Source organism: Centruroides vittatus, unplaced genomic scaffold (genome assembly GCF_030686945.1).
Source record: "Centruroides vittatus isolate TY-2023 unplaced genomic scaffold, ASM3068694v2 contig_341, whole genome shotgun sequence".
Classification (NCBI taxonomy): Eukaryota; Metazoa; Arthropoda; class Arachnida; order Scorpiones; family Buthidae; genus Centruroides; species Centruroides vittatus.
The window spans coordinates 867689-876151 of record NW_027122166.1 but is presented as its reverse complement, the minus strand read 5'-3'; the positions used below and the strand labels follow the sequence as shown (position 1 = coordinate 876151).

Below are 8463 nucleotides of genomic sequence, written 5' to 3'. Positions count from 1 at the left end.
TTACTATCTGACAATGCCGTGATATGATATTGCAATTATCAAGTACAATTGCCGAGAGCGTAGTATGAAATTTAAACAGCGTTCAACTTCTGAGGATTGTAGCTGGTGATTCCAAAGAACAAAAGTGTAGTGCATAATATAATTATTAAAGTCGAATTAAAGTATTCTTAATACGAGCAGGCCGAAAATCCAACTGATCCTGGCAGGTTTAACACTCAGGTCGGACATTGCAGCTATCGCAGGATCTGAAGTGTGCAACCATTCATCGTCGGCCAATAACTTATCTGCGAAAATTTCAAGAAATTTCCAAAAGCAGTCGTTTGAATTTAAAACGAACCACGATAGTTAAATCTATAGAGTGGCGATTAACTGCTGTCTGACGATAAACGTAAACACACCAGTGTGTTAAAATTGTTGGCATATACAGGGTTATTATTAAGTGCAAAATTTCGGTGGTACATATTCGAAAATTGGAACGATACAGAAAAGATTAATATGGTCCCTGCGCAAAAGATGCGACGCAAAATCGTGAAGCGTTCCACATTTTTTAAAATCCAACTATTCGAATCGTTTCCGCCACAAAACGAACTTCTCTTACTAGGCGAGTGGTATAACTGAAAACAAACGTTCTCTATTTTCTGAAAATTGATCAACGCTTTTTTCTTATTGAAAAAAGGCGTGGATTTAAAAGTAATATTGGAAATATTTCGCTGCATAAATTTAAGCCATATTTACAGGAAATACGAAATGAAGCATTGAAACAAGGGCGTCGCCAGAGGGGGGCAGAGGGGCAGTTGCCCCTCCCTAGACATGCGAAAAAAATTATTTAAATGCTAAGTCATTTATTGCCCGATTTATAATTCCAGCGCGAAAAACCCAAGAAGATTATGTTTTAATTAAAATAATCTTCTTAAGCTTCTTAAAATTTATGAATCGTTTTCATTTTACATAGATACAATTCATATCTTCTATCAATTTATATCATCTTGCCCCCCCTGGCCCATTGGCTGACGACGCCCTTGCATTGAAACTTTAAAAAACAATCGAAATTATACAAATTGAGTTTTGGATCATTACAGATATAATTTAAAGAAAAGTTTATATTAAAAGATTTCTTGCGTGCTTATTTAAAAAATTTTAAAAAGCTTTCAACATTCTGTTTAATAAAGTAAATAGCAATAATTATGGAATTGAAATAATTTTTATTTACAGTTACACTTTGAATTTTTCATAGCTCCTTCTTAGATGAAAACAAACATTCATAGTAAAATAAATACTTCAGTTAGACGAAGTGATGAGGAAGAAACTGGTAATGGTAGGCGACGTGTTTTTCATCGGTTAATCGTGGATGATCGGTTAACGAACACTTTCGTGAAAGATTTTTATGTTCGGACAACGAACACCTCACAGAACAAACACAAGAAGAAGCGACGTAAAATAATGAATAGCGATTGGTCTTGTCTTCAGGCAACAATTCGAAACTTTTCGGAGCGCGGGAGACGTCGACATTGACGCTCAACACGGTATATACTGATCGGATAGTATTCCTCCGAACTTTGAAACTGTCCCTTGTAATTCCAGCCTTTTCTTTTTCTGACAGAAACAATTCTATTATAGTATTTGCGAGACTGCCGGGCAAGCACTCGTTAAATATTGCGTGGATTTTTATTTTCGAAAGGTGGGAGTATAATACCAAAGGTATAGAGTGGGCAGATGTTTGATGTTGCTGGGCAGTATGGCTTAAACAGGTTTACAGTAGGCCGCAGTTCAATCTTATCTAAGAAAGATACAGTATAATCAAGATGATTCAAGCAGCTAAAGGAGTAACAAAAATCAGATCTGAGAAATAAAAAACATTGAAGAGCTCATAATGGAACCTGAAACGGATCTGACGACAGAAGAAGGCCAAGAACTCTTGAATGAAGAACACCAAGAAATTCGGTGAGATATGTTTTCTTCTGAAAAAGAGGATTGATGCTAAATCTGCTATTAAACATCTTTTGAAGAAGTGGGAAGATATTAGAACAACGGTCTTAGAATGGCATCCAAACCAGGTTGAGGTTAATAGGTTCAGGGGTCTCTACAATTACAATGCTATTAATCAATTCTGAAAAATCCTGAAGAAGAGAGAAAAGCAATCGACGCTGGACAGATTCTTTAACCCCCACAAACGGAAAAAAACATGACTAATAAAAATGCATGACTGTATATATATGTATTTTAATCATTACATATAAATAAACGTAGTAAGAAAGTATATATTTTTTTTTATCTTTCGGGGTCTCCAGAACGAATTAATCAAATTTCCATAAAATGGTAAATCGATAATCGATTAACGAACAAAGTCTTGAAACGGATTGTGTTAATCGATGAAAACAAACTTCGTCTAACTGAAGTATTTATTTTACTATGAATGTTTGTTTTCATCTAAGAAGGAGCTATGAAAAATTCAAAGTGTAACTGTAACCGATCACCCACTGTATAAGAACTGAAGTTAGAAACACCGAGTTATGTTAGTTGGAGCCTCTATTAGTTCCGGCGATTTCATTGTGTAAAATTGCAAAGATATTATTTAAATTAGTGGCAGAGAATCATATACTCTATTTAGAAAGTATGAAAAGCCGACAGCCTTTTACATTTGGCAGAAGCAGAGTGGTGCAGTGGGAGCGTCCTGGGGCCCCTAACCCAGAGGTCGGTGGATCGAAACCACTCTCTGCAATGTTTTTAATTTTCTTTTCTTTTCCTCTAACTTTGTCGTTTTACGGATTTCAATCCGGAAACGGTGTAGTAAATGGATACTGTTATTTCTTATTAAAATCGATATAATTCTTACCAACGATAACACAACGTTTTCTAATCGATGGTTCTTAATGGTAGGCAAACTTTGCCGCAGGGTCGTAGAGAGTACGTATAAAATTTCATTCAGATATAATTTTTAATATTTGTTTTAATTACTTTTTGCTCGGTCCGTTAGAGTTATCATACATTTAAAATACTCGAACCTGATTTTATTATTTCAAAAATTTCACGATACTTTTCGAATACAGTAGAACATCGATTATCCGGACCTCTATTATCCGGATTTTCGATTATCCGAATAAACAAAAATTCTACGAATTTGCTGATTTGCACTTGGCGAATTGCGACACTATTTATGTACGTACGTGATGAAATGCATGATACAAAATTTTGAAAAGACCATTAGTAAATTCCAGTAACAGTAGAAAGTAGTATAGAAGACATTGCGGAAGCAATAGCACAAATTTCAATATGTGTTGAATGTGACAAAGATGTAACCGAGTGGTTAAATTGCGATTCGAACGATCCTGGATTCCAAATTTTGAATGATGAGGAAATAATTAAAGAAATATCTGCCTCAGATGAACAAGATCGAGAAGACGGAGATTTGCGAAGTAAGAGATATTGGTCCTACATATTCTGAAGCTTTTCAGTGCTTAGATGTCGCCATGAAGTAGTTTGAGAGCTAAGACGAGTGTAACTCAGGACAACTTATATGTCTTAAAAGTATTCGCGATTTAGCAGCTTCAAAAAGAACAGCTAGCTTTAAACAAAAATCGTTAATTGAATTTCTTAATAAAAAATAATTTAATATTGAAGCTATATGTAAATCTAGACAAAAAAATTATTCATACTATATGCACTGTCAATTATTATTTGTTCGATTATCCGGATTTTTCCTTATCCGGACTATCTTCATTCGCAATTAGTCCGGATAATAGAGGTTCTACTGTAGTTGAAAACGAAATGGAGACCGTTTGCTGTTGCCACAACGCTGAATTGCCAAAGTGAAGAACGGGTTTGTAGTTTCAAACAGAACTGCCTAGATATTCGTTGTGATTGTGGCCTATATTTTATAGTTCCGAGTAGACAACTTTGCCTTCGAACTGAAAAGACGCAACGCCATTAGAAAGAGAGTGATTTGTACGCGGTTGGTGTACTTTTCGGTACACCTATGACTCGAAAATCTGGAAAACGCAAAACGTAAATATGTGACTTTTGATAAGTTCGTAAAGTTTATCGAATCGAAATGTAAGTGAAAAAGGCTTAATGCAGCTTAAATTAAAGACCTCTTACTGACGTCGCACGAAACGCACCGTAAACTGGTCCTGGAACTAGCCCACATTCTGTGCTACACTTCCTTTTTCCGTTTCGACGACAAAACATATCTTCAGAAACGTGGTGTTCCGATGGGCAGCCCGCTGTCGGGCGATTTATGCGAGTTGGTCATTAGAAAGCTGGAACAAAGAATCATACCCCTCTTTAATTCAGATATACATATTTATAGGAGGTACGTCGATGATATCTTTATCTTATGGAAAACTAAGCCCAATATAAACAGGTTCATCGATACAATGAACGACAACCTATATGGACTCCACATTAAGCTTGACCAAATAAGCAACTCAAAAGCAAACTTCTTAGATATCCATATGCAAATAGATGGCAACACAATATCCACTAAGGTCCATTACAAACCATGCTACACTCCTTTATTCATCCCTGCCGTTTCAGAAGACCCCTTCTCTTACAAGGTAGCTGCCTTCCGGCCCTTACGAAAAGAGCGTTCACGCACCACTCCAGAATCGAGGACACCATATCTGAATTAGAGCGCATCCAGAACATAGCCACAAGACACGGCTATAGCCGTACATTGGTTCATAACCTTACGTCTGCATATTATACACAATTGCATCGTACTGACAACACCAACACACGCACTAACGACTACAATACCACTCAATCACTTGTTGTGGTTGAATATAATAAACACCTAGACTCCATTTACAGGGAAATTGCCGCATACACCAACAAAAAGATCGCTTACAAGAGGCGTAACACTATATATGACCTCATGCGCAATTCCAAGGACATCGTAGATAAAAGAATGGCACCGGGGGTATACTCTGTTCCATTATGGGATGGCAGATTCCAAAGAAAGCTTGTATACATCGATTCAACGAAACGGTCGCTGGACAAACGTCTACGCGAGCATAAGTATGATATTGACCGCAACAGAGGCACCACTGCCCTCTCCGCGTATGCCTCGACCCCGGGCATAAGTGTTGATCTGCAAAACACGGAATTGACTAAACTCTCCCACCGATTGGACCATCTGCGATCCCTGGAAACTCTGGAAATATACAAAGCTGGACTGCGCACAACCTGCATCAATTCTAAAGATGCGTGTAACATTTCTCAAGCTTGGAAGTTTTGTTACGAAGGGGATGTTCCCCATAGCTCTATTTAATGTACAGTACATCCCTATCCCTTCGTTTATATATGGAATGTAATTACATTGTGTTTTTGCGCCACACGTATTACGTATGTCAACAACACGTATGATACCATGGCAACACGAACGCGCAACTGTTCTATTCGAAAATTTGAATACGTTCTGAAAGAGTTTTGAACTTGTAACGAATCTCAATATTTAGAACCTGAGGAAGACAGAGTTAACGGTCGAAAACGTTTGTTTTCAATTACTATTACTGGTTTTTAAAAAGGTTGTTGAGTGTAAATTCTTCGAGTACACCAGTACACAAGTCGAACCTTTAGAAACTTTATGCATTGTAAAAAATTGTTTGTTTTATACTATGATTTTCTAGCAGAAACACAAAATTCTAAAATTAATTTTTAGAGTAATAAATAATAACAACGACGTCCTTTTTAAAAAAAAAATCACGATGAAGTGATCCTCTAAGACTAGATGAAAATTCTAGTGTCTTTAGCGCAGTGTTTTGAATTTTTTTTCTCATTGCGGAAGAGTAAAATTATGGATATTTTCACTTAGTAATTAAGTGCTACTATGAATTATTCTTGTTGAGATTATATACATTTATTTGAAGTGACAGTACGTAACAAAGTACTGTACGCGTATATGCAGGGAAAATCACGCAATTTGGCCAAACTCTTAATATTAACTTTCGTGGCAACGCAACAATAAAACTCTGTGTACTTACAAATTGTCAGAGTTTTATTGTTGCGAGCGGTCGTTGATTGTTAATGCGAACGGTTGGATTTTTAGTTCGTGCGGTCAAAATTTTCTCGTTTCGAGTGTTTTTCTCAGTTTTGTTTCGTTTGCGTCGATTTTATCGGTAAGTACAGACTACGATGTTTCTAATTTTACGTATTTTTTGAACATTGTTAAGCCGAATATCACAATTAGTGCCAATGATTTTCCGACGAATCTCTATTTTCATAACAATTGATCGGTCTTGACAGAGACGACGGACGGGGTCTTTCCACTCATTTTCACTCTTCGTTAAGCCCAAATCCAATGGAATCTAAATTAATAAATACATTACATTGGTATTAGCGCGCTATAGTTTATATACGCATCATATCCCATATGATATTTGCACTGTTATAGTGCGAACTTTAATTAAACAGAATAATTCGAGATTATTCGTCTAAATTTTCACAAATGTTTTGTGTTATGGCAATAGACAGAACTGTACAATTTGTAGGAACTGATTTCTATAGCGAACATTAACCTATTTACCCCCAAAATAAGAATATATGTGAAAATTATTTTTACATATTATTTATTACTACACACTAGACAAAATGAAAAGTAAAAATTAAAAAAAAATGCTTGCCCTTTGGATTTTAGTTTCCAGGATATAAAGACTTTATGGACATACACTGAACTTTGATGATTTTTGTCACGCCTTCAAACTGAATCATCGCTACTAAAAAAATGTTTCCCATCTGTTTATGGTATTATAATTCTGTTAAACGTTAAGCAAAATTGCTGTTTTCTAATTGGGTAATTATCTTAACACCTAATGTCCTCCGCACCCGTGTTGCAGTCGTGCCAACGTTTGATGACAACATTTAATAGCGAGGTTGAGGCCGAAGTTTTAAACGCGAAAACGTGTAGGCGGACGTTCAGTGCCGATTTGCTGTAAGCCTAGAAGTTTGACAATGGCGTTTGGAATGTCGAGCATGATTCCACTGACTTTCCAAACATCATTGTCAAACTTCTAGGCTTACAGGAGAGCGGCGGTCAACGTCCGACGTACAAGTTTTCGCGTTTAAAACTTCGGCCTCAACCTCGCTAATGTCAACGTCTGCAACACGCTGCAACGAAATATTTCAATGCAAAGACGGGAGAGAAAATCTTGCACTCATGTCAGTGTGCAGCAAGTTGTCATCGATTAGTGGATTTTTTTTAAACTCTTTCCGCCCAGTGGGCACTAAGAGGGCCTCTTATAGCCCTCTTAGTGCCCACTGGGGCACTAAGAGGCTTAAGCCCATTATGGGTTCGGCCAGGCCCACAATGGGGTAGCCGGGTGGTGAGGGACAGGGACCGACATATCCGGCGATTAGTGGATTATGCGATTGCATTTTCCACACACACCCGAATATTCAATTTACTATACAGGGGGTCCTGCAAAATGTCTGATGAGTTTTCGTCACCGCGGGGCCTTCCAAAACGCGGGGCCGGGTTCCGGAGAACGCGCTGAACATGCCTCTCGCCGGCCCTGTTTGTGTGCTTGCCGTAGAATGACTGAATCTATGAGTAACTGTTCTTTGCATCACCTGTAATTTCTACGGCAACCTTTTTGTTGTTCCATAAGAATGTTGTGTTCTTCAACATGTTTGTATATTTTGTTTGCGATACAGGATGTCAATAATTTGTAGAGTGTTGGAAGACATGTAATTGGTCTGTATTGTGTGGGGTCTGTGGTATTGTTGTTTTTAGGTTTCATGTAGGTGATGCCCTGAGTAAGAAAATTTGGCCTGTCTTGTGGATTGATGATGATGTGCGTTAGGTGTTTAGCTAGTTCCTGGGGCAGTGATATAAATTTTTTGTACTGTACCAGAAATTACGAATGTTCTCTACACCAGGTGTCTTCCAGTTGTGTGTTCTGTTAACAGCGCAGTGGATGTCGTGTACGTTTGTTTCAGCACAGGGCATCGTTGGTATGTTATGCAAGTTTTTGTTCTCCTCTTCAATCCAGCCAGCATCAGCATTGTGTGTAACAGCACTGGACCAAAGAGAAGACCAGTGAGTTGTGAGTTTTTCTGTTGATGTGCCACTGTGTTGTGTATCAGTGTTTGTTTTGATACTGATTTGTCTGTAGAAAAGTTCTTCATTATTTGTGAATAATTTATTTTGTTCTTTTCGTAGTGAACATGTTTTGTATCGTTTGAGTCTACGTGCTTTGGCTGCGAATTTTTGTTTTAGTGTGTCGATGTATTCTGTAATGTGTGTGTCGTGATGTTCGTGTTTTGTGTTGTTTTGATTTTCTTGAAAATGTTTTTAAGTTGTTTCTTTAATTTGGGTATTATGTTGTTTTTAGTGTATTGTGTCAGCCCTGCCTAATTGCTGTCTAATGTCATTTATTTGTGTTTCTATTCTTCTCTGTCAGGCAGGCTTGTGATAGCAGTGGCATAGCGAGGGAGTGAAAAGGGGTGTATCATGCACCGGGCGCC

At 37.5% G+C, this 8463-nt stretch overlaps 1 protein-coding gene and 1 non-coding gene across 2 annotated transcripts in view; both read left to right on the top strand.

Annotated features, from left to right (window-relative positions):
• The window catches only part of LOC136974074 (short-chain dehydrogenase/reductase family 16C member 6-like), a 90256-nt gene that overhangs the window by 17957 nt on the left and 63836 nt on the right, over positions 1-8463 (top strand). The gene's annotated exons all lie outside the window — the stretch shown is intronic.
• LOC136974123 (U6 spliceosomal RNA) lies at positions 440-548 on the top strand. The gene has a single exon (XR_010880603.1). It is a non-coding gene; the product is annotated as a U6 spliceosomal RNA (small nuclear RNA).